The sequence below is a fragment of the Schistocerca cancellata genome, chromosome 1, assembly GCF_023864275.1.
Source record: "Schistocerca cancellata isolate TAMUIC-IGC-003103 chromosome 1, iqSchCanc2.1, whole genome shotgun sequence".
Classification (NCBI taxonomy): domain Eukaryota; kingdom Metazoa; phylum Arthropoda; class Insecta; order Orthoptera; family Acrididae; genus Schistocerca; species Schistocerca cancellata.
Genome location: NC_064626.1, coordinates 281885385 through 281891748, shown reverse-complemented (window position 1 = coordinate 281891748; position 6364 = coordinate 281885385). Strand labels below are relative to the sequence as shown.

Here is a 6364-nt window from a genome sequence, read left to right as displayed (position 1 = left end):
CGGCGGTACGTCCACCCGGCCTCCCGCATGCCCACTATACGCCCTCGCTCAAAGTCCGTCAACTGCACATACGGTTCACGTCGACGCTGTCGCGGCATGCTACCAGTGTTAAAGACTGCGATGGAGCTCCGTATGCCACGGCAAACTGGCTGACACTGACGGCGGCGGTGCACAAATGCTGCGCAGCTAGCGCCATTCGACAGCCAACACCGCGGTTCCTGGTGTGTCCGCTGTGCCGTGCGTGTGATCATTGCTTGTACAGCCCTCTCGCAGTGTCCGGAGCAAGTATGGTGGGTCTGACACACCGGTGTCAATGTGTTCTTTTTTCCATTTCCAGGAGTGTAAATAATAATGCACTCAAACCTGGAATTCCTTATGGAACACTCTTTAGAGAACTTACTTGTGGAATATAATAATTAAATTTTCTGTTGTGTCGTACAACATCTATGATACGGGAATTTAACTATTCACATACGGTAGTGCTGATTTACGTAATTTCTTTGATATATACTTTTGAAAAAGCAGCAAAAGTCCCTCACAACTCGCAGAGTTTCGAGTAGGGCCAAGACAGCTACATTGTAACTGGTTGTTTTATTTTAATTACCTGTTAAATATTTTTAGATAGGGATATACTGCAAGTTGAATCCTTGCAGTTTTACATAATTGTAGGATAAATATTTTCGATATTGATATTTAAAAGAAAATTCAGAGAGTTTGGATACTTTTGATCATGGCCAAGTTAGTTTCATTGTGATTGGCTGTTTCATTGAAATGGCTTGTAAAGCACTAGGCTCTTACTGGCGGAAAGAGGAGGGGAAGGGAAGCGAGGGGAGGGAGATCTTGTAAGTACAACTGGGTTAGTTCTGCAATTTTTGTTTTATAATGTATTCTTATCATTAATTTCACGCAAGTGCCATTGTTGATATTTATATTTCCCGCCATCCACTATTTTGGGTTTTTAAATTTCCTTTCATCTGCCATCTTTAATTTTTTAATTTCATATTCATCTGCCCTCTCGGACGACTGAGGTAACTACAGTAGGTTGAATACATTCCTAAATATGGCGTGATAAAATTGAAACTTTTTGCCAGAGTGAGCGTTTAATCAATTTCAAGTACAGTTTTTGCTCAAGTTATTATTAAGAATAAATGTTTAACATGCTTAGAGTCACTAAGGAGACGTATACCACATGTATATTTTTGACTGTATGCGTGATTGTTGTAGGTGATGGAAACGTTAAGTCAGCTCTTTTCTATCGCCCGTGAAAGTGAAATCCTGTAGAGACTGCCTACACCTCAGTCACTAATCCTCACACCATTCTGCGTTAGTACAACTGATGTACATCTTCAGCCTAGATCCATCATCTTCCGCGATGACTTTTATCGAGTTTCACTTCCCAAAAATGATGCCATCCACACCAAATCCATTATAACAGACGTATTCTGAAACCTGGAAACTAAAATAAAGCGGATGAATCAAAGATATAAGAAGCAAAATTTTATAGGTCTAGAGAGCATTCCTCACAAAATAGGGTCTACTACTATTACATACATATTCCTGAGTGAAATTTCTAACAATGGACCAGTGGAACACAGCATTGTACGGACGTGAACTATGAGTTGGGAAGCCCGGAAAAGAAGAGAATCTAAGTGTTTGAGACGATGTCGGAAAAGAAGGCTGAAAATGAAGTGGAATAATTTGAATAATTAGAAAGGGTGAAGATTCCTTACCGATCTGATTACAACGGTGGCAAAGAGTAACGCGTACGACCAGCAAAGGAAATTACATGCTATGTCACATGATCTCGTGATGAAACATGTGAATTTTGTTGATGCTTGGACGAGCTACTCCTGTGACCGATACAGTCATATGTGGGGGGAGCTTCATGAAGATCTGAAATCGGTGCTCTTAAAGTATTAATGCTATTAAGACTCATAATATGTTTTCAAATTAATGAATGAGGTTTTTCTCCAGTAGCATTATGTCACTCTTGCGTTACAAAGTGGGCTAGCAGAGAATACGCAAGAAACATTGACAATATGAAGTAAAAGGCTGCTACAATATGTGTGAAGATACCAGGGAATAATTTACACGGAGTGAAACGTAGATAGCAAAGACTAGGGAAATATAGGGATTGACATATACACAACAAATAATGGAGGGCATCTGTTGTAAGCAGTACTATGAGATGAAGAGGTTGGTACGGGAGTCGACATCGAGGTCACTGCAAATTCTTGATAAGAATAATGAGAAGCAAAAAATTCCACATCCCTCCCATTTCTTCTTTTCATTTCTTTCACATAAGACTTCCGCCCGTCCTTACACTCCTCTTCATAGTTGTAGCTATAGACCAGGAACAGCATACCACAGCTGCCCTTATATAATCGTCTCTATGTGTTTTGGATGTCTCACTGAATTGACTGACAATTACAAATAGTCATAAGCTGTAGTTTTGAAGTCGTAATACTCATCACAATATACAGTTTCGATATATCAGTTCTCTTATTTGGTAATCAAACCACCGAAAGCTAATCTCTCGAATGTAAAGTGGCTTCAACCGCTGCCAGCTTTCCTTTGCGGAGATTATAACTAACAATAACGCAAATAACCTCCATACAATCTCAACCTTACCAGAAGAGTACAAGAAGTTGTCCCATTGAAAAATAGAGCAGCTGCCATAACTACATATGCATTAAGTTTGAGACCAGTATGAACTGAGTGAAATTTTGTTCTTCATATGGAACCTGTGTCTGTACAATAAAGTAGGGATTAAAAATGTACGAATTGTAAACGAAAACATTTGATGTCTATTGCTGTTTTACGCCTTTTATCAGCTTCTGTCATGTTATTTTCCAGTATTTATTGGCATGCTGCATTTTGGCAGTGTGCTGCCATAATCGGGTCCAAACCAATTACAAGATCCCGTGAAGTTAGAAAGGATCTCCTGCAGGATATAACGCTAAGGCTATGTTCCACAATGTTACTGCTCCTGCTAGTAATACTAATTTAGTTTACTGCAGGTCAGTATGTGTTATGCACATTTAAATCACGTACACTTTTACGGTTTATCACATGTATAAAATCGTGTCTGACTGGCACTAAGTGAGTTAATAAGCGAATAATCACATCGCATCACGGGTGCCAAGATATAAGGGTCCTTGTACAAAAACTGTCTGTAGTCTTGCAACATGTACTCTCTAGCACCAAAAAGAACGGTGCACGAATGGGACGGAATTCGGTATACGTGATGTATACGTACAGAGAAAAAATGATTACAGTTTCAGAAAAACTGGGTGATTTATTCAAGAGGAAAAGCTTCCCATATTGAGCAAATCAATGACGCTTTTGTCCACCTCTGACCATCATGCAAGCAGTCATTGACTAACAGAGTTGTTGCATGTTCTGCTGAGTGATATCGTGCCGAACTCTATGTAGGTGGCGGATTAGATCGTAAAGATGACGAGTTGGTTGGAGGGCCTGCCCATAATGCTCCAAGCCATCTCAGCTGGGTAAAAATCCAGCGACTTTGTTGGAAAAGGTAGGACTTGGCAAAGATGAAGACATGTGCGGGTGGGCATGTTTGCTCAGGATGGCTTGACACGAAGGGTAACAAAACGGAGCTTAGAATATCATCGATAAACCGTTCTGCTTTAAGGGTACCACAGATGACAACGAAAGGGCTCCTGCTATGAAATGAAATGCCAGCCCCTACAACATCATTCATGGTTGTCGGGCGATAGCTAGTTTGGTATCTCAGCTCTGTCCAGTGCGTCTCCAGACGTGTCTTCACTGATCATCGGGATTCAGTTCGATGCAGGACTCATCACAGATGATAATTCTACTCCAGTGAATGATATTCCAAGCCCAATGTGCTCGACGCCACTTTAAACAAGCCTGTTTGTGTAAGGAGGTCCACGGTATTCGGCGCAAGGGGCACCAGAGGCTCAGCCCCATTTCAGTCAGCAGCATATTAATAGTGCTTGTGGTCACTGAAGCTCCAGTTACAATGACAATGATGAATCCGAGACTCTGAATGCCTCTCTGACTATTATTCGGTCATCACGTTCGGTCGTCTCTCTAGGTAGCCCCTTTCCTTCTTGACGTCATGTTCGCCCATGGTTCACCGATCCCTGCCAGCACGAATATGGTACCTGTTCTTTCTGACTTGCCCGAAAGAACAGATACCATCTTCATATAGTTAATGCTAACCGGCCATTGTCCTTCTTCTGCGCGGATGCATACGTATTGCCCGAATTCTTACGGGACGAGTAATGAGTGTAATGAGCGGGGCCACTACGAATGTAGTGTGTGGGCTTTAAGTTGGGACTGTGGGTCTCACGGGGAGCATCCCAGGGATAAGTCCCTGCAGTCACACAGTCATCCGTGCCCTCGATGGCTCAGATGGATAGAGAGCGTCTGCCCTGTAAGCAGGAGATCCCGGGCTCGAGTCCCGGTTGGGGCACACATTTTCTCCAGTTGATTTATTTCAACGCCTATCTACAACGTAGGGTCTTTATCTAATTATCATTTGATTTCTGCCAGCGTCTCTGAATAGCGGAATCGCTCCTATTCAGATGGTGAATGATTCGTCTGTTCTGGAAGCGGATTCTTTGAGCCCGACGACACGTCTTGTCTCAAAAGCTGACATCTGCTGATATTGTTTACGCACCTATCTATACGGTGTGGGTCACCTAACATTACCATTGGAAACACCTCCCAAACCACACGAAACATTGAATAACCGTTTCCTCAGACCGAAAGTGAGGAGAGGGGCTGTTGTAATTGGTTAATGGAAACCATTGAGAAATGGAAGGAGGTCTAATTTTCATCACATACATATGTTTTTTAAATGGAAACCTGTTATTATTTTCAGTACAACTGAAAATAGAAACAAGTACCTAAGCAATACTGTTCGTTACATTGTAAAATGTGAAGCACATCCAGAGCAATTTGTAAAGTAAAAAAAATGGTTCAAATGGCTCTGAGCACTATGGGACTTAACATCTATGGTCATCAGTCCCCTAGAACTTAGAACTACTTAAACCTAACTAACCTAAGGACATCACACAACACCCAGCCATCACGAGGTAGAGAAAATCCCTGACCCCGCCGGGAATCGAACCCGGGAACCCGGGCGCGGGAAGCGAGAACACTACCGCACGACCACAAGCTGCGGACTTCGTAAAGTAAAATTGACGCTTGAAACCCCAGACGTTCAGTCGCGTGTTGTAACAAACAAGATCTGTAGGGGTATGTTTACGAAGACTACGACGTTTACTAGTTTGGCGGTCTCTGTGTCTGCATGTAGCGCTAGTGAATTAGTCCTTGTACTCAAAATAACTGTAGTACACTGTGTTACCAGACATCTGTGATGGCGTACTGTACACAAGTAAGAATAGAAGTACGCACAGTAGGAATGTGAGAACGTCGCAAATACAACAGTGTGAACAGTATTGTAAGAACTGTGAAAATGGTTTTTTCTGACTCGGAAAAGGCAGAGATAATACTCATATATGGCGAGTGTAGACAAAATGCAGCTTCAGTCTGCAAGTTGTATGCAGAAAGGTACCCGGACAGAGATCATTCAAACGCACATCGCATTTGAAAACTTCTACAAACAATTGTATGCAACAGGTATGGTCGTAACAAGCAAACGGGTCCGTAAGAAACACATCACAGGAGGAGCAGGTGCAGTTAGTGTTAGCTGCTGTTGCCTTAAACCCACACATGAATTCACGTGACATCGCTGGAGGCAGTGCATTGAGTCAAAGTAGTGTTATGCGCATACTTCTTCGTCACAAATTTCACCAGTATCATGTGTCACTGCACCAGGAATTATATGGAGATGACTTTAACAGTAGAGTGAATTGCTGTCATTGGGCATTAAAAGACAATGCGTTGCAACTCTACCTGTTTACCGATAAAGCAGATTTCACAAACCACGATACGCAATATGCATTACTAGTTCGTGGACAACCCTCTCTGGCTTCGACAGATAGAACGACAGCGCCCGTGGAATGCCAATTTATGGTGCGTAGTAATTGGCGACCACTTCATAGGTCCTCACTTCGTCGAAGGCACCCAAAAAGCTGAAAAATATGTCGAGTTTCTACAAAACAATTTGCCAACATTGCTGGAAAGTGTTCCACTGGGAACGCGTAGATGTTTGTGGTATCAACATGCTGGTGCTCCTGGGCATTCTTCAATGAACACTAGGCTGACCCTTGAAAGAATTTTCGACTGGCGTTTCATAGGACGTGGCGGAAGCATAAATTGGGGAAACCGTTCTCCTGTTCCTACATCTTTAGACTTTTCTGTGAGGTAAGTTAAAGGAGAACGTATACGGTGAAGTGCGTGCAAACCC

At 42.5% G+C, this 6364-nt stretch overlaps 1 non-coding gene across 1 annotated transcript; it reads left to right on the top strand.

Moving 5' to 3' along the window:
* Positions 1–4385: 4385 nt before the first annotated feature.
* Trnat-ugu (transfer RNA threonine (anticodon UGU)) lies at positions 4386–4462 on the top strand. Its single transcript has one exon. It is a non-coding gene; the product is annotated as a tRNA-Thr (tRNA).
* Positions 4463–6364: the final 1902 nt, after the last annotated feature.